Below are 27,078 nucleotides of genomic sequence, written 5' to 3' on the forward strand. Positions count from 1 at the left end.
TTTTTAATTGAGATAAAATTCATGTAACATAAAACATAACATTTTAACCATTTTAAAATGTACAAGCCAGTAGTTTTTTCCATTGTAGTCCCAATGTTGGTGCCAGGTGATTTTTCAAATTTAAAATTGCAAAACCCACTTTCAATGTAAAGAATCCAGCATTAGTTCTTCCAAAATAAAAGGATAGGGTGGATGAAGGCAAGGACATATAACCTGTCTAGACTTAAGTGTTTATAATTCATCAAAAAACAAAACAAACTTTTAGTTTCTCATTTCTCCCAATTCATCACTGAAAGCACATAAACTATACCAATGTATCTTGAGGACAGGTTAGAACTACTCACTAACCCAGTTAAAGTCACTTTATCTGTAAAACTTTCATTTACCTCAAATATTCAAAAGTAACCATTAAATCAATCTGTAGCTACTTGTTCCTTGCAAAACTGACTTAAGATCTTGACCTTACTCAAAAATTTTTCAATGGAGGACTTCCACTTCCAGTTAGAATACAGAAGTTCACAAAGACCATAACTTCTGCCATAACAATGACAAAACACTAGATAAACTTAAAATCCTATTCTTTCTTTAAAGCCACTGAAGACCTCTGGGTACAAGTAAGTTTAAATGAACTGAATTCCAGAGAGGGACCAGCCTTCTCCAAGTGACCAAAGATTGCTACTGCTTTCAACCCTCAGTGGCATTTACATTGCTTGAAGCACAAGTGAAGAGAGAAAAAAGCTGCTATAGGCAAAGAATCTTTGCGGAAACACAGAGAAACCAAACTATTAATGCCTGAGTATGGGCAGACTAGATCTGGAGGACCTCAAAGAGAAGACAAGTCCCTGCTCCCACCAATTATCCTCCAGGGGACTTTTGCAGAATTTCTAGTGAGGCAGAAACTTGGCCTGAAATCAGAAACTTACATTCTCACAGCACTTAGATCCCAAGGCCCTGTCTGAAAGGAGTTCAATCCTACCCTTAAAACTGAGGTGAGCTGAAATTTACAAATCATCTAGACTGAAGGATAGAGAAAAAGGAAAAGCAAAAGAAGTGTCAGAGACCTATGGCACACATCAGATGATTTAACATACTAGCAGTTGCACCTCCAAAAAGGTAGGAGAAAGAAAGGAGAAACATTTGAAGAGAAATTGAACACAAATATTCCAAAAATGAAAGATTTTAATCCACAGATCCAAGAAGCTCAGCAAACACCAAGGAGAAAATCATACCTAGGCACATAAAGATCAGACAGCTGAAAAAAAGATCAAGAGAAAAACCTTATAAGCAAGGAAGAAAAAAAGACACATTAGACTACAGGAAAAACTATGAGAACAGACTAACTACTCATTGGAAACACTGTAAAACAGAAGACAATGGAATGACACCCATCATAAAGCATTTAAAGAGTCAACATAATGTTCTAGATCTACCAAAAGAAGCCTTCAAAGCTAAAGACATTTCCAGACATCTGAAAGAATTCATACTTCATAAAAAATACTACTTCCTTAGACTGAAACAAGACAAGGATATTAGTTCTCACCACTTTTACTTACAGTAATTATACCAGAGAATCTGCCAAGGTGATCAGGCAATAAAAAGAAATAGAAGACATCCAGATTGAAAAGAAGTAAAAAAAAAAAATCTCCATTTGTAGATGACATGATCTTGTATACAGCTGGCCCCCAGTTCTGAGGGAGATTGGTTCCAGAACTCCCCAGAGATACTAAACTCTGTGGATACAGAACTGAAAATCCTAAGAAATCTACTAAAAAAACTATTGGAATAAATGAGTTTGGCAAGATTGCAGAATCCAAGATCAACACACAGCAAAATAACTGTAATTCTGCACACTAGGAACAAACATCAAAAATGAAATTCAGGGGCTTCCCTGGTGGCACAGTAGTTGAGAGTCCACCTGCCGATGCAGGGGACACGGGTTCGTGCCCCAGTCCGGGAAGATCCCATGTGCCGCGGAGCGGCTGGGCCCGTGAGCTATGGCCGCTGAGCCTGAGCGTCCAGAGCCTGTGCTCCGCAACGGGAGAGGCCACAGCAGTGAGAGGCCCGCGTACCGCAAAAAAAAAAAAAAAAAGAAATTCAGAAGACAACTCTATTTACAACAGCATCAACAAGAATAAAATACTTAACAAACTGAACCAAAAAATTGTAAGGCTTTTACACAGAAAATTATACAACTGTTGGAAAAAAATTAAAGCCAACCTACAAAAAAAGAAAAAAAAGGGTTAATATTCCACAGTTTCATACTAGAAGACTTAATATAGGTGAGACAGCTATACTCCCCAAAAGTGATCTGCAGAGTCAACACAATCCCTATCAACGCCCCACCTGGGATTTTTGTAAAAATTGACAAGCTGATCGTACAATTCATATAGAAATGCAAGGGACCCTAAAATAACTCAAAGTATCTTGAAAAATAGAAACAAATGAGGATTCATACTTCCCAATTTCAAAACTTACTACAAAGCTACAGTAATTAGCATAAAGCTAAACATACCAATCAACTGAACAGAATTCAAGGTTCAGTAATACCTGTCCACTTTTATATCAATTGATTTTTTTTCTTTTCTTTTCTCTTTTTTAGGCAGTGCCATGCGGCATTCGGGATCCTAGTTCCCTGACCAGGGATCAAACCTGTGCCCTCTGCATTGGGAGCAAGGAGTCTTAACCAATGGAATACCAAGGAAGTCCCTCAATTGATTTTCAAGTGAATTCAATTCAAGGGTGCCAAGACAATAAATTCAGTGGGGAAAGAATGGGCTTATGAACACCCACAACTTATTCAATACAAACACTTGCACACAAATGTTCACAGCAACATTATTTCTAATAGTCAAAAAGCAAAAACAACCTTAATGTTTACCAAGTAATAAATGGATAAATAAAATGTAGTATATCTAAACAACAGAATATTATTCAGTAATAAAAGGAATTATGTACAGATACATGCTACAACATGAACCTTGAAAACATTATGCTAAGTAAAGCACAAAAGATGACATACTGTATGATCCCATTTAATGTCCAGAAAAGGCAAACCCAGAGACAAAAAAGAGACTGGTGGTTGCATATGGGTGAGTGGGGTTGAATACTGGCTGGAGGAAAATGGGGAGTGACTAGTAGAGGACACAGGGTTTTTTTTTGGAGTGCTGAAACATCCTTAAAATGACTGTGGTCATGACTATACAATTTGGTGAATATATTAAAAATCACTAAATTGAACACTTTTCAAGGGTGAATTATATAGCAGTGAATTACATCTCATTTTTTTTTAAGTTCTAAAAAAATACTAAAGGAAGTTCTTTAGACTAATAGGAAATGAACTAGTATGAAAATGGATCCAGGGGACCTCCCTAGTAATCCAGTGGTAAAGAATCTGTCTTCTAATGCAGGAGATGCAGGTTTGATCCCTGGTCTGGGAACTAATATCCCACATGCCTTGGGGCAACTAAGCCCGCGTGCCACAACTACTAAGCTCACACGCCTCAACTAGAGAGCCCACATGCCACAACTAGAGAAGAGAAAACCCACACACCACAACTAGAGAGAAGCCCGTGCACCACAACGAAGAGCCTGTGCAGCACAACGAAAGATCCCACAGGCCTCAACGAAGATCCCACATCCCACAACTAAGACCCGACGCAGCCAAAAAAAATTTAAATAAATAAATAAATAAATAAATATATATTTTAAGTAGCAAGCTAAGTTTAAAAAAAAAAAAAAGAGGGCTTCCCTGGTGGCGCAGTGGTTGAGAGTCCGCCTGCTGATGTAGGGGTTACGGGTTCGTGTCCCGGTCCGGGAAGATCCCACATGCCGCGGAGCGGCTGGGCCCGTGAGCCATGGCTGCTGAGCCTGTGCGTCCAGAGCCTGTGCCCCGCAATGGGAGAGGCCACGATAATGAGAGGCCCGCGTACCACCAAAAAAAAAAAAAAAAGAAAAGAAAAGAAAATGGATCCAGGAATGAATGAGAAGACCGATGAAAAATAAATGTGAGTAAATATAAAAGGCTTTTTCTTATGTTTATTTAAATGACTACTGACTGATTAAAGCAAATAAAATAACATTTGGGGGGGTTTATAACACATCTAAGGACATGAACAACAAGGACATTAGCTAGTCATGAACTGCTATAATATTAATTTAATTCTACTTGATAAATTAAGAATGCACACAATTATCTCTACAACCACAGCTAAAGAATGAATTGTGTCCCCTCCCGAATTCATACACTGAAGCCCTAACCCCCTTGTGACTGTACATGGAGATAGGGTCTTGAAAAAGTAATTAAGGTTAAATGAGGTCATAAAGGTGGGCAGTCTCTTCTCTTCGTGAGGACACAGCTAGAAGGCAGCTGTCTACAACCCAGGGTAAGACCTCCCAACAAAACTGAACTCTACCAAAAACATTACTTGGACTTTCCAGTCTCCAGAAACGTGAGAAAATAAATTTTTATTAAGTCACCCAGTCTATGATATTTTGCTATGTCGACCTGAGCAGACTAGTACAAACACTTAAAAAAAAAATTTACAGAAGCACAGCTGAAAAACCAATAGGCCACAAGGATGGAATTTTAAAAACGCAATCTAGGACTTCCCTGGTGACGCAGTAGTTAAGAATCTGCCTGCCAACGCAGGGGACACGTGTTCAATCCCTGGTCCAGGAAGATCCCACATGCCATGGAGCAACTAAACCCATGCACCACAACTACTGAAGCCCACGCACCTAGGGTCCGTGCTCTGCAACAAGAGAAGCCACCGCAATGAGAAGCCCGCGCACTGCAACAAAGAGTAGCCCCCGCTTGCCGCAACTAGAGAAAGCCCATGTGCAGCAACAAAGACCTAACAGAGCCAAAAATAAACAAATAATTTTTAAAAAAAGTAATCCAAATGAAAACAGGGAAAGATAATGAAAGAATAGATGACAGAAACAGAAAATACCAAGATGAAATGCTTAAAGCACAGCCACATCAGTAATAATATTAAATGCACGTGAGCAAAACAGTCCAATTAGGGCTTCCCTGGTGGCGCAGTGGTCGAGAGTCCGCCTGCCGATGCAGGGGACGCGGGTTTGTGCCCCGATCCGGGAAGATCCCACATGCCGCGGAGCAGCTGGGCCCGTGAGCCATGGCCGCTGAGCCTGCACGTCCAGCCCTGTGCTCCGCAACAGCAGAGGCCCCAACGGTGAGAGGCCCACGTACCGCAAAAAAAAAAAAACAAACAAACAAAAAAAAATAACAGTCCAATTAAAAGTCTAGGGTGGACAAAGAAAAAGGTCCCAACTATAAGCTATTTAAAAGAACCACAATTTCAATCTAAAGACACAGACAGACTGAAATTAAAAGGAGGGAAAAAGATAAAACCATGCAAATAGAAAATCAGATGAACACCAATGTGGCTTAATGACTAAAAGTAGACTTTAAGTACCATCAGAGATAATGAGGGTCATTATAAAAATTTTATGAGCTCAATTCACCAAAAGGACATAACAATCCTAAATGTATATGTATCTTATCATATAGCTTGAAAATATGTGAAGCAAAAATTTATAGTACTAAAAAGACAGAAAAATCCACAACTATAGAGGGAGATTTTAAAACACCTTTCTCAGTAACTGATAGGAGAGACACCGCCCACCCCCCAAAATCAGTAAGGAGATAGAAGAATTGAACAATGCATTAAACGTACCTGATAAGATCTTACAGCACACTACATCCAACAACTGCCTAAGTATACTTGAAGTATTAATCAAAACAGACCATATGCTAGACAATACAGCACAGTCAGGATAAATTTCTATTTCAAAGGTTTTAAGTCACATGTTCTCTGACAAAAACAGAACCAAACCACAAATTAATAACAATTTCAACACAACATATCACAATTTGTAGAATGCACCTAAAGCAGTGTTAAGTGGGATTTTATAGCTTGAAATAAAAGGTCTAAAATAAATTATCTTAGGGATTGATAAACTTTTTGTAAAGGGCTAGGTAGCAAAAATTTTAGGCTTTAAAGTTTGAACAATCTTTACTCAACTCTACCACTGTAGCATAAAAGAAGCCACAAGACAATACATAAAGAAGTGAGCATAGCTGTGTTCTAACAAATGGACACTGAAATTTGAATTTTATATAATTTTCACATGACAAAATATTACTTTTATTTGTTTCCCCACCCAAACACTTAAAAATATAAAAACCATACTTAGTTTGCAAGCCATAACAACAACAACAAAAAAGGCAGGCTAGGTATGGTCCACAGGTCTTAATCTGCCAATCCCTGAACTGAAACAGGTAAATTTAAAAAGAGCAAGTGCCAAAGCAATCCTGAGGGAAAAAAATAGAGCTGGAGGAATCAGACTTCCTGACTTCAGACTATACTACAAAGCTACAGTAATCAAGAAAATACGGTACTGGCACAAAAACAGAAATATAGATCAATGGATCAAGATAGAAAGCCCAGATATAAACCCATGCACCTATGGTCAACTAATCTATGACAAAGGAGGCAAGAATATACAATGGAGAAAAAACAGTCTCTTCAAAAAGCGCTGCTGGGAAAACTGGACAGCTACATGTAAAAGAATGAAATTAGAACACTCCTTAACACCATACACAATAATAAACTCAAAATGGATTAAAGACCTAAATGTAAAGCCAGACACTATAAAACTCTTAGAGGAAAACATAGGCAGAACCCTCGATGACATAAATTACAGCAAGATCCTTTTTGACCCACCTCCTAGAAAAAGGGAAATAAAAAAAAATAAACAAATGGGACTTAATGAAACTTAAGAGCTTTTGCACAGCAAAGGAAACCATAAACAAGATGAAAAGACAACCCTCAGAATGGGAGAAAATATTTGCAAACAAAGCAACTGACAAAGGATTCATCTCCAAAATATACAAGCAGCTCATGCAGCTCAATAGCAAAAAAACAAACAACCCAATCCAAAAATGGGCAGAAGACCTAAATAGACATTTCTCCAGAGAAGATATACAGATTGCCAACAAACACATGAAAGGATGCTCAACATCACTAATCATTAGAGAAATGCAAATCAAAACTACAATGAGCTATCACCTCACACCAGTCAGAATGGGCATCATCAGAAAATCTACAAACAACAAATGCTGGAGAGGGTGTGGAGAAAAGGAACCCTCTTGCACTGTTGGTGGGAATCTAAATTGATATAGCCACTATGGAGAACAGTATGGAGGTTCCTTAAAAAACTAAAAATAGAATTACCATATGACCCAGCAATCCCACTACTGGGCATATACCCAGAGAAACCCATAATTTAAAAAGACACATGCACCCCAATGTTCACTGCAGCACTATTTACTATAACCAGGTCACAGAAGCAACCTAAATGTCCACTGACAGACCAATGGATAAAGAAGATGTGGTACATTTATACAACTGAATATTACTCAGCCATAAAAAGGAATGAACTTGGGTCATTTGTAGAGACGTGGATGGACCTAAAGACTATCATACAGAGTAAAGTAAGTCAGAAAGAGAAAAACAAATATTGTATATTAATGCATATATGTGGAATCTAGAAAAATGGTTCAGATGAACTAGTTTGCAAGGCAGAAACAGAGACATGGATGCAGAGAACAAACGTATGGACACCAAAGGGGGAAAGCGGCGGGGGGTGGGGGTGAATTGGGAGATTGGAATTGACATATACACACTAATATGTATAAAACATAATTATTAAGAACCTGCTGTATAAAAAAATAAAATAAAATAAAATTCAAAAAAAGAAAATCATGAAAGGAGATCAGATCAGTGGTTACCAGTGTCGGGGAGACAGGGGATTAAGGGCAGGAGAAGTGAATGAAGGGGATCAAAAGGTATAAACTTTCAGTTATAAGATAAATAAGTGCTGGGGATACACAAGATGATGACTCTAGCTAACACTACAGCATGGTATATGTGAAAGTTGCTAAGGGAGTAATTTCTGAAAGTTCTCACCAAAAGGAAAAAAAATGGGGGGATTATCTATACGAAAAGATGAATGTTAACTAAATTATTGTGGCAATCATTTCACAGTATATGTCTGTCAAGTCATTATGTCGTGTAACAAACTTATACAGAGCTGTATATCAATTACATCTCAATAAAAATGAGAAATAAAAGAAAAAAAAGCAAGCAAAAAGAAGGAAACAATGCTAAGAGGAAAAAATTTAATGAAATAGAGAACAACAGAGAAACTGAATTTATGATTTGAAACCTGCCAGCAAAGAAAACTACATGGCTTCCCTCAAGTCTAGCAAAGACATAATGAAAAAAAAAACCTATCTTGCACAAACTCAGAATACACAGGATAATCCAACACTTTACAATTTGTTTTATGAAGAAAGCAAAACCCTGGAACCAAAGTATCAGAAATAAAAATATCCTTCATGAATTCAGATGTAAAAAAACTCAACGAAGTATCAGTAAACTGAATCCAATATTAAAAATGTTATGACAGGGCTTCCCTGGTGGCGCAGTGGTTGAGAATCTGCCTGCTAATGCAGGGGACATGGGTTCGAGCCCTGGTCTGGGAGAATCCCACATGCCGCGGAGCAACTAGGCCTGTGAGCCACAACTACTGAGCCTGCGCGTCTGGAGCCTGTGCTCCGCAACAAGAGAGGCCCGCGCACTGCGATGAAGAGTTGCCCCCGCTTGCCACAACTAGAGAAAGCCCTCGCACAGAAACGAAGACCCAATACAGCAAAAATTAATTAATTAATTAACTCCTGCCCCCAACATCTTTAAAAAAAAAAATGTTATGACAACCAAGTAGTGTTTCCCAGGAATGCAAAACTGTTACAGCATTTCCAGCTCTCACTCCCAAATAGCCCACACCCACGGTAAAAAAAAAAAAAAAAAAGAAAGAAAAAAATCAAATTAACTAACCACATTAACAAAATAAAGGGAGAAAAACAACATCTCAGCGGATACAAGAACAACCTTTTTTTTTTTTTTTTTTTTTTTTCTTTTTGCGGTATGCGGGCCTCTCACTGTTGTGGCCTCTCCCGTTGCGGAGCACAGGCTCCGGACGCGCAGGCCCAGCGGCCATGGCTCACGGGCCCAGCCGCTCCGCGGCATATGGGATCCTCCCAGACCGGGGCACGAACCCGCATCCCCTGCATCGGCAGGCGGACTCTCAACCACTGCGCCACCAGGGAGGCCCCAAGAACAACCTTTGATTGATACAATTCAATACTCATTCTTAACCACACTTAGAAAATTAGGACTGGAAGGAAAGTTCTCAGTGTGACCTAAAGCCAACAGCATAATACCCATTAAGAAATACTGAACGACTTTCTCTAAGGTCAGGAGACACGAATCACCATTCTCAAAATTTAGTTTCAACACAGAACTGCAAGTCCAAACAGTGCAGTAAGGTAAGAAAGAGAGAGAATAATAATAAAGACTGTAAAGGGAGAAGTAAAACTAACTTTGTTCACAGACACAATAATTGTATATGTAGAAAATCCTAAACACTACAAATTAATAAGTGAATTAAATAAGCAAGGTCATCAAATACAAGATCAAGATACAAAAATCAACTGTATTTCTATGTACTATGGGAAGTTGGAAGCTTACACTACCAAAGATTATAGTGTCATCAAGACTTTATGGTGGGCTTCCCTGGTGGCACAGTTGTTAGGAATCCACCTACCAATGCAGGGAACATGGGTTCGAGCCCTGGTCCAGGAAGATCCCACATGTCGCGGAGCACCTAAGCCTATGGGCCACAAATACTGTGCCTGCGCTCTAGAGCCCACAAGCTACAACTACTGAGCCTGTGTGCCTAGAGCCTGTGCTCTGAAACAAGAGAAGCCACTGTACTGAAAAGCCCACGCACCACAAGGAAGAGTAGCCCCCGCTCGCCACAACTAGAGAAAGCCCGCTCACAGCAACGAAGACCCACGGAAGCAATAAAATAAATAAATAAATAAATAAATAAATAAATAAATGGCTGCATGGTATTGGCAAAAAAATAGACAAAAAAATGGAACAAAAATAGTCCAAAAATAGACCCACCCATATACATATATATATATATAATCACCTCATTTTCCAAGACACCAGTGCATCTTAATGGGAAAGTAAAGTCTTTTGAAAATGATGTTAGACCACGTAAATATGTGCCTGGAAAAATATGAGCCTTGACCCCCAACTTCATGCCATACACAAAAAGTAAGCCGAGATGGGCTACATTTCCATGTGAAAGCTAAAACAGCTTCCCCCTTTCAAAAATGTCACTTAATTGGAGAAAATACCTATTTCCTTATCTTTCTTTTTAACGGCTTTATTGTGTAAGTTACATATATAAATCCCACAGTTTTAAGTGACAACTCAATTATTTTTACTAAATTTATAGTTCTACCATCACCACAATCCAGTTTTCCTTTACCTCGTTTTTTGTTTGGCCGCAACGCATGGCTTGCGGAATCTTAGTTCCCTGATCAGGGATTGAACCCAGGTCCTCAGCAATGAAAGCACATAGTCCTAACCACTGGACCGCCAGGGAATTCCCTCCTTTACCTGTTTTTAAAGGTTAGGCAAACCGGGGCTTCCCTGGTGGCGCAGTGGTTGAGAGTCCGCCTGCCAATGCAGGGGACACGGGTTTGTGCCCCAGTCTGGGAAGATCCCACCTGCCGCGGAGCGGCTGGGCCCGTGAGCCATGGTCGCTGAGCCTGCGCGTCCGGAGCCTGTACTCCGCAACAGGAGAGGCCACAACAGTGAAAGGCCCGTGTACCGCAAAAAAAAAAAAGTTAGGCAAACCAAGCCCTCTCATTTCCCTTTCCCTATTATCTCACTTTTTATGTATATTTATGTATAAATGTCATTCTCCATCAAGTAATTTAGAATTCACACTTAATGACAGTTCTTTCATTATCTTCGTATTTCACGGTGTGAACTTCTAAAGTGCAGAAAATAATCTCTACCTTTTTCTCATTTAGCCATAAGACGAATTATGCTTACAATATAGCTGAGAACCTTGTGAAGCTAAATCTTGGCTGCTACCAAAATAACTGCTTTCACATCTTCCTGAGATATTAAACTTGCTAAATTACAAGTTATTTCCAAAGAATCTCTCTCTCCTTATCGTCCAATAAAAACTTTATACACAAAGCATGAATTTTTTTTCCTTGACAGGAAAATTTTGAAAACAATCCTGAAATTTTACACTTCTAAGAAGTCGCTATACAAAAAAATTAGGTGCAAGATTATCTAACCAAAAATATGGGCAAAACCACTGATTTGTACACATCAATTAATTTAAAGGATTACATTTTTGTTGGCATACCCAACCTATGCAACAAATAAGTATGACATAACAGTCACTGTGAAACACACTAAAAAAGCTTTAAGTGCTATGGATAAACAAACTCATTCAGGCAACATTTACTGAGTTCTGACAATGTGCCAGACACATTTTTTGGGGCACAGGGATTTACCAAAATAAATAAAGCACAGTCCCTACATTCAAGGAATTCACAGATCAATGCAGGAGACAAATAGACAATATAATGTTACTTAATTTAATAGATACTAAAATAAAGATATGTACAGGGACTTCCCTGGTGGCACAGTGGTTGAGAATCCGCCTGCCAGGGGCCTTCCCTGGTGGCGCACTGGTTAAGAATCCGCCTGACAATGCAGGGGACACGGGTTTGATCCCTGGTCCGGGAAGATCCCACATGCTGCGGAGTAACTAAGCCCGTGTGCCACAACTACCGAGCCTGCACTCTAGAGCCCACGACCCACAACTGCCGAAGCCCACGCGCCTAGAGCCTGTGCTCCGCAACATAAGAAGCCACCACAATGAGAAGCCTGCACACCACAACAAAGAGTAGCACCCGCCTCGCCGCAACTAGAGAAAGCCCACTTACAACAATGAAGACGCAATGCAGCCAAAAAAATAAATAAAATTAAAATAAATTATTAAAAAAAGAGAGAGACGTACAGATGCACATTAGAAAAAGCCATAGGGCTTCCCTGGTGGAGCAGTTTTTGAGAGTCCGCCTGCCGATGCAGGGGACATGGGTTCGTACCCCGGTCCAGGAAGATTCCACATGCCACGGAGCAGCTGGGCCCATGAATCATGGCCGCTGAGCCTGCGTGTCTGGAGCCTGTGCTCCACAACGGGAGAGGCCACGACAGTGAGAGGCCCGTGCACCGCAAAAAAAAGAAAAAAAAAAGAAAAAGAAAAAGCCATAACGTAACGCCTTCCATGAAACTGGTAATTAGAGTAACAGAAAAAAGAAATCCACTGGAAAAGATAATGTAGAGTGGAAAACAAAAGAGCTCTTGGAAACTGAAATCGGACACCTGCAATAAATACATCAGTAAGTTAGAAGCTAAATCAAGGAAATCTCACATAATGTACAGCAAAAAGATAATGACAAGAAATAAAAGACTGATTATATAAGATAACCAATCCAGTAGATGGAACACCCAACTATCAAGTGTTTTTTTAGAAAAGAGAAAACAGGACTTCCCTGGTGGCGCAGTGGTTAAGAATATGCCTGCCAGTGCAGGGGACACAGGCTCAAGCCCTGGTCCAGGAAGATCCCACATGCTGTGGAGCAACTAAACCCGTGAACCACAACTACTGAGCCTGCACTCTCGAGCCCACATGACTTAAAAAAAAAAAAGAAAAAAAAATTAAATAAAAAGAGAAAATAGAAAAAAGAAAGTGAAAAAATTAACAGAGAAATAATACTTAAATGTTCCTAGGGCCAAAGAATATGAACTTCTTGTTTTGAAAAAACGTGTTTTCTCACAATGATGAGAACAACCATACCACGGCTCATCATTGTGAAATTTCGTAAGAGAGATCAACAAAAAAATCTTAAGAGCCTCCAAACCACCAGGAATCAAACTTCTCAACAGGAAACTGGAACCCGACAACACATTTTCAGCATGGAACTCTACACTCAACCAAAAAAATTATAAGGGTATAATAAAGCTATTTTTCAACATGCAAGAAGAAAATTGTTGAGAGGGGTGAAGAAGGGGATTACTACCTTCCTCAGAAGTGAAACATTCTAAAATTCTATGTCCCATACATCCTTTCTGAAAAAATTACTGAAAATGTACTTGAAAAATGCAAATTAAAACCAGAATGGGGCTTCCCTGGTGGCGCAGTGGTTGAGAGTCCGCCTGCCGATGCAGGGGACACGGGTTCATGCCCTGGTCCAGGAGGATCCCACATGCTGCACAGCAGCTAGGCTCATGAGCCATGGCCGCTGAGCCTGCGAGTCTGGAGCCTGTGCTCCGCAACGGGAGGGGCCACGACAGTGAGAGGCCCGCGTACCGCAAAAAAAAAAAACAAAAAAACAAACCAGAATGATCCCATTTTCACCACTTCTATTTAACACAGTACTGAAAATTGTAACTAAAGCAATTAGGTAAGAAAAAAATAGTATCAATTCAAATTGGAAAGGAAAAAATAAAGGTATCTCTGTCACAGATGACATGATCTTATATGTAGGAAACTCTAAATAATACACACACACACACACAAACACACACAGAGTCAGTTAATAAATTCAGCAAAGCTGCACGATACAAAATCAATATAAAGGATCAGCTGTATTTCCATACACTGTGCAATACACAATACGAAATAGCAATATCCTTTTCAAAAACAAAACAAGGATGAAACTAACAACTGGTTCTTTGAAAAGATAAAATTGACAAACCCTTTACCCAAACTCATCAATAAAAAAAAGAGGACCCAAAAATATCAAAAATAAAAAAGAGAGAAGTAACAACCGACACCATAGAAACATAAATGATTATAAAGAGATTACATCACAGAATTATATGCCAATAAAATGGGCAACCTAGAGGAACTGGATAAATTCCTAGAAATAATCACCTAGTACAATCTCCCAAGACTGAATCAGGAAGAAATACAAAATATAAACAGGTCGATTACAGTAAGTTCCCTACATACGAACCTTCAAGTTACAAACTTTCAAAGACACGAACGTGCATTCCATCACCGTCAGGTGTGAGTGAAATTGTAGCTTGCCCTCCACCTCCTATTGCTGAAGATCCTTCAGCTCTACTATATCCCACCTCCCCTCCCTCCTCTAGTCAGTAACTCTTCTTGCCTGTTCACTTGATGCCAGCCCCTGTACACCAGCTGTTGTACTATACTGCTGTACTTTTCAAGGTACTGGACAGTAAGACTAAAAATGTTATCTTTATTTTTTGTGTTTGCTTGTTCTTTATGTATTATTTGTGTGACAAGTATTATAAAACTATTACAGTACAGTACTATATAGCCAATTGTGTTAGTCGGGTACCTAGACTAACTTCGTTGGACTTACGAACAAACTGAATGTACGAACACACTCTCAGAACAGAACTCATTCATATGTAGGGAACATACTGTACAAATAATAAAATTGAAACAGTACCTTAAAAGACTCCCAAGAAACAAAAGTCCAGGACCAGATGGCTTCAAAGGTGAATTCTACCAAACATTTAGACAATTAACACCTATTCTCAAAATATTCCAAAACATCAAAGAGGAAAGAATGCTTCCGAACTTCTATTAGGTCAGCATCACCCTGATACCAAAATCAAAGACATCACCCCCTTGCAAAAACAATTACAGGCCAACGTCACTGATGAACATAAATGTTAAAATCCTCAACAAAATATAAGCAAAACATATTCAACAATGCATTAAAAGGATCATAGGGACTTCCCTGGTAGCCCAGTGGTTAAGACTCAGTGCTCCCAATGCAGGAGGCCCAGGTTCGATCCCTGGTCAGGAAACTGGATCCCGCATGCTGCAACTAAGAGCCCGCATGCCGCAATTAAAAGATCCTTCATGCCGCAACTAAAGATCCCTCCTGCCAAAACTAAGATCCAGCTCAGCCAAATAAATAAGTAAATACAAAAGGATCACAAACCTTGATAAAGTGGGTTTAACCCAGCAATGCAAAGATGGTTCAATATCTGCAAATCAATCTGGTAATGGTAATACCACATTAACAAGTTGAAGAATAAAAATCATGTCATCTCAATAAATGCAGAAAAAGCTTTTGACAAAATTCAGAATCCATTTATGATAAAAACTATCAACAAAGTAGGTACAGAGGGAACATACCTTAACATAATAAAGATCATACAACAAACATATAGCCAACACCATACTCAATAGCGAAAAGCTGAAAGCACTGCCTCTAAGATCAGGAACAAGACAAGATGACCACTCTCACCCCTTTTATTCAACATAATATTGGAAATCCTAACCAAAGCAATCAGACAAAAAAAAGAAATAAAAAGAATCCAAATTGGAAAGGAAGAAGTAAAACTGTCACTGTTTGCAGGTGACATACAACTGCCATATATAGAAAATTCTAAAGACGCCACCAAAAAACTATTAGAACAAATAAATGACTCTGTAAAGTTTCAGGATACAAAATTAAAACACAGAGATCTGTTGCGTTTCTATACACTAACAACAAGCTATCACGAAGAGAAACTAAGGAATGAATCTCATTTACAACTGCATCAGAAAGAAAAAAAATACCTGGAAATATACCTAACTAAGGAGGTAAAAGACTTGTATACAGAAAACTATAAGACAGTGATGAAAAGAACTGAGACAACACCAACAGATGAAAAGATAGGGCTTCCCTGGTGGCGCAGTGGTTGAGAGTCCGCCTGCCGATGCAGGGGACGCGGGTTCGTGCCCCGGTCAGGGAGGATCCCACATGCCGCGGAGCAGCTGGGCCCGTGAGCCATGGCCGCTGAGCCTGCGCGTCCGGAGCCTGTGCCCCGCAACGGGAGAGGCCACAACAGTGAGAGGCCTGCGTAACGCAAAAAAAACCCCAAAAAACAAAAAAAAAACAAAAAAAAAAACAAAAAAAAAAAAAAAGAAAAGATATACCATGCTCACAGACTGGAAGAATTAACACTGTTAAAATGACTGTACTACCTAAGGCAATCTACAGATTGAGTGCAATCCCTATCAAAATACCAATGGCATTTTTCATAGAACCAGAAAAAATTACTCTAAATTTGTATGAAAACCCGAAAGACCCCACAGAGCCAAAACAATATTGAGAAACAAGAACTGGAGGTACCATGATCACTGATTTCAAACTATACTACAAAGCTATAGTCATCAAAACAGTAAGGTACTTGCACAAAAGTAGACACAGATCAATGGAACAGATTAGAGAGCCCAGAAATGAACCCACACTTACATGGACATTTAATCTACAACACAGGAGGCAAGAATATACAATGGGGAAAAGACAGCCTTTTCAATAAATGGTGTTGAAAAAATCAGACAACTACAAGCAAAAGAATCAAACTGGACTATTTTCTCACACAATATACAAAAGTAAACTCAAAGTGGATTAAAGACTTAAAGGTAAGACCTGAAATCATAAAACTCCTAGAAGAAAACACAGGCAGTGTTAGCAATATTTTACCTCAGTCTTAGCAATATTTTTTTGGATATGTCTCCTGGGGCAAGGCAAACAAAAGCAAAAACAGACAAATTGGACTACATCAAACTAAAAAGCTGGGCTTCCCTGTTGGCGCAGTGGTTGAGAGTCCGCCTGCCGATGCAGGGGACGTGGGTTCGTGCCCCAATCCAGGAAGACCCTACATGCCGCAGAGCGGCTGGGCCCGTGAGCCATGGCCGCTGAGCCTGCGTGTCTGGAGCCTGTGCTCTGCAACGGGAGAGGCCACAGCAGTGAGAGGCCCGCGTACGGCAAAAAAAAAAAAAAAAGAAAAAAAGAAAACTAAAAAGGTTTTTGCACAGCTTTTGCACCATCAACAAATGAAAAGGCTGCCTACTGAATGAGAGAAGATATTCGCAAACAATTCAACAAATGGCTAATATCCAAAATATACAAAAATTCATTTAACTCAACATCAAAAACAACAAGCAATCCAATCACAAAATGGACAGAGGACCTAAATAGACATCTCTCCAAAGAAGACATACAAATGGGCAACAGGTACATGAAAAGATGCTCAACATCACTCATCATCAAGGAAATGCAAGTCAAATCCACAATGAGCTATCACCTCATACCTGTCAAAATGGATATTATCAAAAAGACAATAGATAACAAGTGCTGAAGAGAATGTGGAGAAAAGGAAACCCTCAGGTACTGCTGGTGAGTATGTAAAATGGTGCAGCCGCTATGGAAAACAGTATGGAGGTTCCTCATGAATTTAAAGATAAAACTGCCATAGAAATTACCAAGCAACTCCACTTCCGGGTATTTTTCCAAAGAAAACAAAAACACTAATTTACATATGCACCCCTATGTTCATAGCAGCATTATTCACAATGACCAAGATATGGAAGCAACCTAAGTGTCTATAAATAGGTAAATGGATAAAGAAGATAACAGATAGATGAATATTAGCCACAAAACAATAATGAAATTTTGCCATTTGCAACAACATGGATGGACCTAGAGGATATTGCGCTAAGTGAAATAAGTCAGACTAAAAAGACAAATACTGCATGATTTCACTTATATGTGGAATCTAAAAAACAAGTGAACAGGGCTTCCCTGGTGGCGCAGTGGTTGACAGCCCGCCTGCCGATGCAGGGGACACGGGTTCATGCCCCGGTCCGGGAAGATCCCATATGCCGCGGAGCGGCTGGGCCCGTGAGCCATGGCCGCTGAGCCTGTGCGTCCGGAGCCTGTGCTCCGCAACAGGAGAGGCCACAACAGTGAGAGGCCCACGTATTGCCAAAAAAAAAAAAAAAAATTAAAAAAAAAAGTGAATAAACGTAACAAAACAAAAACAGAGTCACAGATCTAGAGAAGAAACAGATGGTTACCAGAGGAGGGGAGAGTGGGGGGAATGAATGAAATAAGTGAGGGAAATGAAAAGAGGTACAAATTTCCAGTTACAAAATAAATGAGTCACAGGGATGAAATGTACAGTGCAGGAAATACAGCCAATAATAATGTAATATCTTTGCATACTGACAGATGGTAACTAGATTTATAGTGATAATCACTTTGTAATGTATAGAAATATCAAATCACCCTATGCTACGCGCCAGAACGAACATATTGTTGTAGGTCTATTATACTTCAAAACAAACTCAGAAAGAAATCAGATTTGTGGTTACTGGAGGCGGGGGAATGGGAAATTGGATGATGGTGGTGAAAAGGTATAACTTCCAGTTAGAAAATAAATAAGCACTGGACTTATAATGTACAACATGATTAATAATTAACACTGCTGTATGTTACACATTAAAGTTACTCTGAGGGTAAATCCTAAGAGTTCTCAGCACAACACCTGCCTCAAAATAATCTCAGCTCCCAAATCAAGCTTGCATTATAGAAGACAAAGTTTGCATATAGCTAAATACCACTTTCAGACATGATGATAATGCTGCTTCTTGGAGCATGCATATCAAGTTGGTTTTTTCCCTTCAGTAACAAAGATACTGATGCACTCATAAATCTGAACCATTTTCTTGACTCATTAAGATCAGAAGCTTATAATACCACATGTAACACCAAAAGCCACTGTCTATAACAAAGAAATACACATGACTCTTTCAACTAACAAACTCCTCACCCTGGCCTCCAAATTAATTTTAAAAGTAAATCCTCTATCATCCAAGGACAGATTAAACTGCTCTTGGATAATGAGGGTAAAAATACTGGTGTTGCCAAAAAATTCCTAGAAGAGAACACAGGCAAAACATTCTCTGACATAAATCATACCAATGTTTTCTTAGGTCAGTCTCCCAAGGCAATAGAAATAAAAGCAAAAATAAACAATTGGGACGTAATCAAACTTAAAAGCTTTTGTACAACAAAGGAAACCATAAACAAAACAAAGAGACAACCTATGGACTGGGAGAAAATATTTGCAAATGATGTGACCAACAAGGACTTAATCTCCAAAATACACAAACAGCTCACACAACTCAATAACAAAAACAAACAACCCAATTGAAAAACGGACAAAAGACCTAAATAGAACTTTCTCCGAAGAAAATATACAGATGGCCAACAGGGACATGAAAAGATGCTCAACACCACTAATTATTAGAGAAATGCAAATCAAAACCACAATGAGGTTATCACCTCACACCAGTCAGAAAGACCATCATTAAAAATCTACAAATAACAAATGCTGGAGAGGGTGTGGAGAAAAGGAAACCCTCCTACACTGTTAGTGGGAACGTAAATTAGTGCAGCCACTATGGAAAACAATATAGAGGTTCCTCAATAAACTAAAAATAGAATTGTCATAGTATCCAGCAATCCCACTCCTGGGCATCTATCTGGACAAAACTATAATTCAAAAAGATACATGCACCCCATGTTCACAGCAGCACTATTCACAACAGCCAAGACATGGAAACAACCTAAATGTCCATCGACAGATGACTGGATAAAGAAAATGTGGTACATATAATATATAATGGAATACTACTCAGCCATAAAAAAGGAATGAAATAATGCCATTTGCAGCAACATGGATGCAACCAGAGATTATCATACTAAGTGAAGTAAGTCAGAAAGAGAAAGACAAACACCATATGATATCACATATGTGGAATCTAAAATATAACACAAATGAACTTACCCACAAAACAGAAACAGATTCACAGACATAGAAAACAGACTTGTAGTTGCCAAGGGGGAAAGAAGAAGGGGAGGGATGGATTGAGAGTTTGGGAGTAGCACATGCAATTATTATGTACAGAATGGATAAACAACAAGGTCCCACTGGATAGCAGTGTATATTCAATGTCCTGTGATAAACCATAATGGAAAAGAATATGAAAAAGAATGTACATATATGTCTAACTGAATCGCTTTGCTGTACAATAAAAATTAAACACTAAATCAACTATCCTTCAATAAAATCAATTCAAAAAAATACTGGTGTTGAAGTGTTTCAATTTTTTTAAATTGTACTGGGTAATCAAGATGATTACACACTGGGTGGCATCCTCTAGTTGCAACTGCCAAAAAAAAAAAAAAAAAGCCACAGTGAAAAGCATAAACTGAAAACCACTTTCCCCCTTGACAGAATAAAAGAAAAACCTGTTCACTGCTTGAGTAACACACACTCCACCTGTCAACAACCCTTAGAAAAAAGCAAAGCACTAACTTGCTCATAAACAAGTCGGGGAACTCATCAATGTGGGGATTCCAAACTCAAAGAATTAGTAGCTGTTAATGGGATATGAATTAAGTGAGAAAAGGAAGGTAAAAGAAAAGTACTGGGCTGGGATATGCTTCTGCCGAACTTGGGTTTTAACATTCAAATAAGGCAAGTTTCCAGCTGCACATGTAAGGAGTTTAGAAATAGCCACTATGTTCTAACAAGTGAAAAGTTAAATGGGCTGAAAAATCAACAACTCTTTTGAATCCATAAGAGACGGTGAGGAGACTTCCCTGGTGGTCCAAGGGTTAAAAATCCACCTTCCAATGCAGGGGACATGGGTTCCATCCCTGGTCAGGGAACTAAGATCCCACATGCTGCAGGGAAACTAAGCCTGTGCACCGCAACAAAGAGCCCACATGCCGCAACTAAGAACCGACACGGCCAAATAAATAAATATTTTTTGAAAAGAAACAAGCCAGGTTTCACACAGGCTTCTCTATTTAAAAAAAAAAAAAAAAGGAGAGAGAAAGAGAGACAGTGAGAGTACAGTGTAAACTGCTGAAAACAGTCAGGTGGATACAGGGGATCATGGTTGGAGCAGTAACTGACAATGGAAACCACCTTGGGAACCAGTGCCAGGGTAGAAAAACCTGAACTGTAACTGGAGTTGCTGGAGGCTCAATGTAGATAAGCCTGAGTTTAAAACTCCAGGGGTACCCAGTTATAGGGGTGCTCCCACATTTCTGTAAGTTTTCCACCAGGAGCTAGACTAGGTTCTCACAGTAAATATTCCCTCGTGAGAAAAATCCTGGGCCAGGGGGTCAGTCACTGTTACTTTTAACAAAAAAGCCTAACCTCTGAAAAAATTAGTTAACCAGAGTCTAACTTGGTGGGGTTTATCAGAGCCTAACTGACCTGGGGAAAGGAAATATCCAAATCCAGCCTACTCTAGCCAATCCTGTCCAACTTAAGGGGGCAAGAAGGAATATGAGAAGTACCTGTGAAGTTCACAGTCCAGAGGCACAGACTCATTAAAAAACTGAGACCTAACCACAGGACTAAAGAACACTTCCCTTTCCCTCACATCCATGCCTTACCACAACATTAATAAAGGCCTATTTACAGCACTTCCTTTTACCTAACACATCATGTCCAACGATCAAGAAAACATTACAAAGCATACTAAAAGGCAAAAAAACACAATTTGAAGACAGAGCAATCATCAAAATTATCATACTGGGATGCTGAAATTACCAGACTGGGAATTTATAACTATGATTAACATACTAAGGATTCTAATAAATAAAGAGACAACATGCAAGAACAGATGTGCAATGTAAGCAGAGAAATGAAAATCCTAAGAAAAACAAAAAGAGACGCTAAAGATCAAAAACATGGTAAAAGAAATGAAGAATGCCTTTGATAGGCTTATTAGTAGACTAGACACGGCTGAGGAAACAATTTGAGCTTAAAGATATAGCAACAGAAACCTCCAAAACTGAAAAGGAAAGAAAACAAAGGCTGAAAAGAACAGAATATCCAAGGACTCTGGGACAACTACAAAAGATGCAACATACACATAATGTGAGTATCAGAAGAAGAGAGGAACAGAAGAAATATTTAAAACAATGATGACTGAGATTTCCCCAAATTAACGTCAGACATCAAACCACAGAACCAGAAGCTCACAGAACACCAAGAAGGATAACTACCAAAAGACTATATGTAGTGATGCCATTTTTAAACTACAGAAAATCAAAGATAAAGAAAATATACTAAAAGAAGCCAGAGGAAAAAGACACCTTACCTACAGAGGAACAAAGATAAGAATTCTATCCAACTTCTCCTCAGAAACCACAGAATCAAAAAGAGTGAAATATTATAAGTATTCAGAGAGTAAAACACCAACCTAGAATTCTGTACCCTGTAAAATTAAAGGAGAAATAAAGACTTTCACAAACAAAAATTAACAGAATTTGTTGCCAGTTGATCTGACTTGCAAGAAATATTAAAAGAAGTTCTTCAGACAAATGTAAAATAACACAGGTCAAACTCAGATCTCCATAAAGAACAAGGAAGAAGTAAGTGAATGTAAAATAAAAACTTTCTTTTGTTGTTGTTCTTAGTTGATCTAACAGGTAACAATTTGTTCAAAATAATAATAGCAACAATGTGTTTGATTACTTACGTATATAACACATATATATACTTATACATAAGTGAAATTAATGATGGCAGTGATACAAAGAACAGGAGAGAGGATTTACAAACTACCTGTGAAGCAATATAGTGTTATCTGAAAATGAACTTGGGTTAAGTTGTAAATGTATATTCAAACCCTAGAGTTACCACTAAAAAGAGTTAAAGTATAACTGATATGCTAAGAAAAGAAAGAAAACCAAATCATATAAAACGCTCAACTAAAACCACAAAAGGCAAATAAAGAATGGAAAACAAAAATAGAAACAAAGAACAAGGACAAAAGAAAAGCTGTAACAAATATGGTAGATATTAACCCAACTATTTCAATAATCACTTTGAACGTCAACAGTCTAAATGCACCAGTCAGAATGGATCAAAAAACAAGACCCAGGGCCTCCCTGGTGGCGCAGTGGTTGAGAGTCCGCCTGCCGATGCAGGGGATACGGGTTCGTGCCCCGGTCTGGGAGGATCCCATATGCCGCGGAGCGGCTGGGCCCGTGAGCCATGGCCGCTGGGCCTGCGCGTCCGGAGCCTGTGCTCCGCAACGGGGGAGGCCACAACAGTGAGAGGCCCGCATACCGCAAAAAAAAAAAAAAAAAAAAAAACAAGACCCAGGGCTTCCCTGGTGGCGCAGTGGTTAAGAATCCACCTGCCAATGCAGGGGACACGGGTTCGACCCCTGGTCAGGAAAGATCCCACATGCCGCGGAGCAACTAAGCCTGTGCGCCACAACTACTGAGCCTGCGCTCTAGAGCCCACAAGCCACAACTACTGAGCCCGTGTGCCACAACTACTGAAGCCCAAGCGCCTAGAGCCCGTGCTCTGCAAAGAGAAGCCACTGCAATGAGAAGCCCACGCACTGCAACGAAGAGCAGCCCCCGCTTGCTGTAACTAGAGAAAGCCCGCGCACAGCAACGAAGACCCAACACAGCCAAAAATAAATACAATAAATTAATTTTGAAAAAAAGACCCAATTACATATTTTCTGTAAAACCCACTTTAAATATAAAGACACATAAAAATTAAAAGTAAACGGATAGGGCTTCCCTGGTGGCGCAGTAGTTGAGAGTCCACCTGCCAATGCAGGGGACATGGGTTTGTGTCCCGGTCCGGGAAGATCCCACATGCCGCGGAGCGGCTGGGCCCGTGAGCCATGGCTGCTGAGCCTGCGCGTTCGGAGCCTGTGCTCCGCAACGGGAGAGGCCACAAGAGTGAGAGGCCTGCGTACCGCAAAAAAAAAAAAAAAAAAAGTAAATGGATAGAGAAAAATATATCATGTTAACACTAATCAAAAGAAAGCAGGAGTAGTTATTTTAATTTCAGAGAGAATAGACTTAAAAGTAATGAAAGTTATCAGGGATAATGAAGGATATTACATAATGATAAAGGGTGATTCCTCCAAGAAGATATAACAATCCTTAACGTATATATGCCCCAAAACAGAGTATCAACCTACATGAGGCAAAAACTAAAAGAAATGCAAGGAGAAACAGATGAATCTACTATTAGAGACTGAAACACATCAGAAATGGACAGATCCAGCAGGCAGAAAGTCAGTAAGGACATAATGGAATTCAGTTAAGCCATCAATTAACTAGATATAATTGACATGTATAGACTACTTCAACAACAGCAGAATACACATTCTTCTCAAGTTAACATGGAACATTCACCAAGCTAAACCACATTCTGGACCACAACACATCTTAAAAAACTTAAAAGACTATAATGGGGGCTTCCCTGGTGGCGCAGTGGTTGAGAGTCCGCCTGCCGATGCAGGGGACGAGGGTTCATGCCCCAGTCTGGGAAAATCCCACATGCCGCGGAGCGGCTGGGCCCGTGAGCCATGGCCGCTGAGCCTGCGCATCCGGAGCCTGTGCTCCGCAATGGGAGAGGCCACAACAGTGAGAGGCCCGTGTACCACAAAAAAAAAAAAAAAAAAAAAAAAAGACTATAATGGAATTAAACTAGAAATCACTGACAGAAAAATAACAAAAATCCCAAAGTAACTGATTAAACAACACACTTCTAAATAACATGTGGGTCAAAGAAAAAATCTCGAGAGAAATTTTTAAATATTCTGAACTAAGTGAAAATATAAATACAACTTATCAAAATTTGTGGGACACAGAGAAAGCAGTGCTTACAAAGAAACATAGCACTGAATGCATATATTAGAAAAGAAAGAAGATCTAAAATCAATAATCTAAGTTTCCACCTTAGGAAATTAGAAAAAAAGGAGCAAATTAAATCCAAAGTGAGAAGCAGAAAAGAAATAAGAATCAGGGCAGAAATCAATGAAATTGAAAACAGAAAAATCAGTAGATAAAAATCAATAAAACCAAAAGCTGATTTTTTAAACTTTTTATTGATCTTTTCAGAGATTAATAAAAAAAAGTTAATAAGCCTCTAGCCAGGCTAAGGAAAAAAGAAAGAAGACACAAATTACTATTATCAGAAATAAAAAGAGGAGGGACTTCCTTGGTGGCACAGCAGTTAAAAATCCACCTTCCAATGCAGGGGACGTGGGTTCAATCCCTAGTCAGGGAACTAGATCCCACATGCATAGCGCAACTAAGAGTGCATGCCACAACTAAGGAGACCACCAGCCACAACTAAGACCTGATGCAACCAAAATAAATAATAAATTAAATTTAAAAAAAGAAAAAGAGGGACACCACTACAGATCCCATGGACATCAAAAGGATAATAAAGGAATATATGAATAATTTTATGCCAACAAATGATATCCTAGATGAAATGAGCCATTTCCTTGAAAAACACAATCTTGCAAAGCTCACACAAGAGACAATCAAAATAGGCCTATATTTATTTAAGAAATTGAATCAATAAGGCTCCAAAACAGAAAGCACCAGGCCCAGATGGGTTCACTGGTAAAATTTCCCAAACATATGAGAAAAAAATGATACCAATTCTCTACAATCTCTTTCAAAAGATGGAGTAGTGGCAATACTTCCTCACTCCTTCTATGAAGCCAGCATAACCCCAATCCCAAAACCAGACAAAGACATTACAAGACAACTACAGACCATTTTCCTCAAGAACATAAATGCAAAAATCCTCAAAATAAGAGCAAATCAAATAAAGCATATAAAAAGAATTATACACCATGACCATGCAGGAGTCATCCCAGGTATATGAGACTGGTTCATTCAAAAATCAATTAACATAATCCATCACATCAATAAACCAGAAAAGAAAAAAAGAGTCACATGATATCAACAGATTCAGAAGAAAAGCATCTGACAACATGCAACACCCATCCATGATAAAAACTCTCAGTAAATTAGCAATAGAAGGCAACTTCCTCAACTTAATCAAGAATATCTACAAAGGGGAACTAAGATCCCGCATACGGCAAGGCACAGCCAAAAAAAAGAATATCTACAAAAAAACTAAAACAAACGTCATACTTAAGGGTGAGAAACCAGAAACTTTCCCACTAAGATCAGAAACAAGGCAAGGATGTCGCCTCTCATCACTCCTTTTCAGCATCATACTGGAAGTCCTAGTGAATGCAATAGGACAAGAAGAGGAAACAAAGGAATACAGATTTGAGAGAAAGAAAGCTGTCTTGTTCATGAATGAAATGATCGTCTAGGTAGAAAATCCAAAAGAATCTCCAAAAAACTTCTGCAACTAATAAGTGATTATAGCAAGGTTGCAGAATACAAGGATAAAGTACTAAAGTCAGTTGCTTCCCTATATATCAACAGAGAACAAGTGGAATTTGAAGTTAAAAAAACAATACCATTTACATTATCACCCCCAAATAGTGAAATACTGAGGTATAAATCTAATGTGTGCAAGATCACTATGGGGAAAATGACAATACTCTGATGAAAAAAATTAAAGAACTAAATAAATGGAGAGATAGTCAGTGTTCATGAATAGGAAGAGTCAATACAGTTAAGATGTCAGTTCTTCCCAACTTGATCTATAGATTCAATGCAACCAAAATCAAAATCCCAGCAAGTCATTTTATGGATATTGATGAACTGATTTTCAAGTCTACATAGAGAAGAAAAAGACCCAGAATAGCCAATACAATATTGAAGGAGAACAAAGTTGGAGGGCTAACACTACCCAGGTTCAAGACTTACTTACAAAGCTACAGTAATCAAATCAGTGTAGTACTGGTGAAAGAACAAATAGGTCAATGGAACAGACTAGAGAGCCCACAAATAGACTCACATAAATAGAGTCAACTGATCTTTGACAAAGGAGCAAGGACAGTACAATGGAGCAAAGAGAGTCTTCTCAACAAATGGTGCTGGAACAGCAGGACATCCACATGCAAAGAAATGAATCTAGATGCAGACCTTCCAACTTTCACATAAATTAATACAAAATGGATCATAAACCAAAATGTAAAACACAGAACTATAAGGATCCTAAAAGATAACCTAAGAGAAAACCTACATGACCTTAAATATGGCAATGACTTTTTAGATATGAAATCAAAGGCATGATCCATGGTGGAAATCATTGATAGGCTGAACTTCATTAAAATAATAAACTGCTTTGTGAAAGACAACGACAAGAGAATGAGAAGACAGACCACAGACTAGGAGAAAATTTTTGCAAAAGACATGTTATCCAAAATATACAAGGAACTGGGACTTCCCTGGTGGTCCTAAGAATCCACCTTCCAATGCAGGGGACTCGGGTTCAATCCCTGGTTGGG

The 27,078-nt window shown here is 39.0% G+C and overlaps 1 protein-coding gene across 23 annotated transcripts in view; it reads right to left on the reverse strand.

The window, feature by feature from the left end:
* Nucleotides 1-27,078, reverse strand: part of MGA (MAX dimerization protein MGA) — a 166,155-nt gene that overhangs the window by 62,812 nt on the left and 76,265 nt on the right. The window lies entirely within an intron of this gene.

This window comes from Mesoplodon mirus (assembly GCF_964341445.2).
Source record: "Mesoplodon mirus genome assembly, chromosome: 4".
Lineage (NCBI taxonomy): Eukaryota > Metazoa > Chordata > Mammalia > Artiodactyla > Ziphiidae > Mesoplodon > Mesoplodon mirus.